The sequence below is a fragment of the Quercus robur genome, chromosome 5 (genome assembly GCF_932294415.1).
Source record: "Quercus robur chromosome 5, dhQueRobu3.1, whole genome shotgun sequence".
Classification (NCBI taxonomy): domain Eukaryota; kingdom Viridiplantae; phylum Streptophyta; class Magnoliopsida; order Fagales; family Fagaceae; genus Quercus; species Quercus robur.
The window spans coordinates 57316472-57318790 of NC_065538.1; the positions used below are offsets into that span (position 1 = coordinate 57316472).

At 34.8% G+C, this 2319-nt stretch overlaps 1 pseudogene; it reads left to right on the forward strand.

Annotated features, from left to right (window-relative positions):
- The first annotated feature begins 250 nt into the window (after positions 1-250).
- LOC126728409 (factor of DNA methylation 1-like) lies at positions 251-1862 on the forward strand (annotated as a pseudogene).
- The last annotated feature ends 457 nt before the right edge of the window (positions 1863-2319 follow it).

A 2319-nucleotide genomic window follows, 5' to 3' on the forward strand; every position in this document is an offset into this window, starting at 1 on the left:
GTCAAAAAAAAAATCTTTTAAAATATTCAAATTTGTATGACATTTTCTATGAAGGAACAGATAAATTTTTGAAGGAATGAAGCATATCATTGGCTGAGCAAGTGTGATCATGGGCTGGCACCTTCCATCATGGTTTGGTAGACTATAAGCTATGTGAGAGTTGTGCTAGTGTGATTTCTAGCGTTTTTATTTTCACTTCGAAACTCTTTGTTCTTCTAACACTGAATTTGGATTTATTTATAAAATTTAGATGGACTACAGTTTTGAAGAGTCAAATATCAGTGAATCTGAGATCAATGATTACATCGATAAACCATTTGAGGAGCTGACAGTTGAAAAGTTTAAAGTCAAAGGTTTGAATGGCAACCTTAGATGTTCATGCTGTGCTGGGAAGAAGAAGCAAGATTACAAGTACAAGGACTTGCTTCAACATGCTTCAGGAATGGGTAAGGGTTCTGCCAACAGATCTGCAAAACAAAAGGCAAACCACCTTGCCCTGGCAAAGTATTTGGAGACTGATCTAGCAGGTGAAGTGGACCTTTAGCAATGTCCAATTTTGCCACAACCGGTTGCTCTACTTCCAAAGCTTGATGATCTGTACGTATGGCCTTGGATGGGCATTGTTGTTAACATAGTATGTACCAATGAGAATAAAGACATTTTACTTGGTTCTCAACACTAGTTGACAAGGTTCAGGAAATTTCAACCAGTGGAAATTATAGTATTCCCGGATGAGAAGGACCTCATGGGACAGGCCATTGTAAAATTTTGTAATGATTGGAGAGGTTTCATGAATTGTGCTGAATTTGAGAAATTGTTTGAAATTGAGCATCATGGCAAAAAGGAGTGAAATGCTCAAAAAACAAATCTTGGCCCTAACTGCTATGGGTGGCGTGCACGCGCTGATGACTATGATGTTGAAGGGCTGATTGGTGATTTCCTTCGCAGTAAAGGGCAGTTAAGAACAGTTTCTGACATTGACAGTGAAGCAGCACAAAGCAGAAACAATGTTGTGGCAGACCTGGCCAATGAATCGATATTACAAATGAAAGTCTAAATGAGCTACAATATAAATACAATGAAAAGACCATGTCCTTAAGTAGGATGCTTGAAGAAAAAGACAGGATGCACAAATCTTTTGAAGAAGGTTTGTACCTTCATTCTCTTTCTTTGTCTTTCTTTGTTGATGCAATCTTCATACATCCTTCAGGCCCTGAATTATGCTCATTTGCAGTGTTTGTATGTATGTGCTAAAGTTTGCTTCATTTTATGCTTAGTCAAACTTATATGATATAAACAGGTTGTATGTTGCACTGTATATTCAAACAGTCTGACGATTGTTCAATTAATCTCCTTTCAAAAAAATTTAAAAAAAAAAGATTGTACTTTCTTCCTTATTTCTGGGTTGGCAGGCCACGCTCTTGACAAGATGATAAGATCTATGGTTGTATGTGACATAAAAGAATAGAAATTGGTCATTGTTGCACCTTGAAACAAGCTCATAGCATTGAACCCAAGGAATGAGATGATCACAAAATAATGCCAGCAATTTAAACATAACTAGTGATTAGTTTTAGAATAATAATTAAATGATTAAATTCACCATATCATAAAACTTAAGATTTGGAAATAGTGGTAGTTTAGCATGGTATTAGAGTTGGTGTTCCTAAGTTCGACTGTAAAATTCATTATTTCCGATCTGTTTAAGCTTTTCGGAAAATTGATAGTTTATCAATTTTATAATATGCACAAATATGATATGATAAATTAGTTATATTTTTAACCATTTGACTTGTTTCTCAGAAACAAGGAAGTTGCAGCGGCTTGCTCGTGATAATGTTCATAGGAAATTTGAAGAATAAGAAAAACTGAATTACGAATTGGAGACCAAGAAGAGGAGACTTGATTCATGGAGCAAAGAATTGAACAAATTCTTGCAAAGACATTAACTGTAGCTCAGCTTGCTTATCTGCGGGAACAATTCACATTATTACGTCCTAACAAAAGTAGATTCATCTCCATGCAGAAAATTATTACGTCCTAGTGTATGTTACAGATTAGTTCTATTCAGTTCAGAAAAATGGATTTTGAAGAATTTTGTTGTGCAATATATGTTCACTACGAACCATCTTCTTGTTATCTATGTTTCAAAGACAAAATTGTAAAGTTAAAAAATTACAATGTGTTTTATTTATAAATTCTGGTCCTAATTAACTGGTTTCTATGGTAAATTTCTCTCTCCTTTCTTTTTCTTCTATTTAATGTGCCATGACTTTTTGGCTAACCAGTATTGTGCTGAGAAACTCCAACCTTGTACTT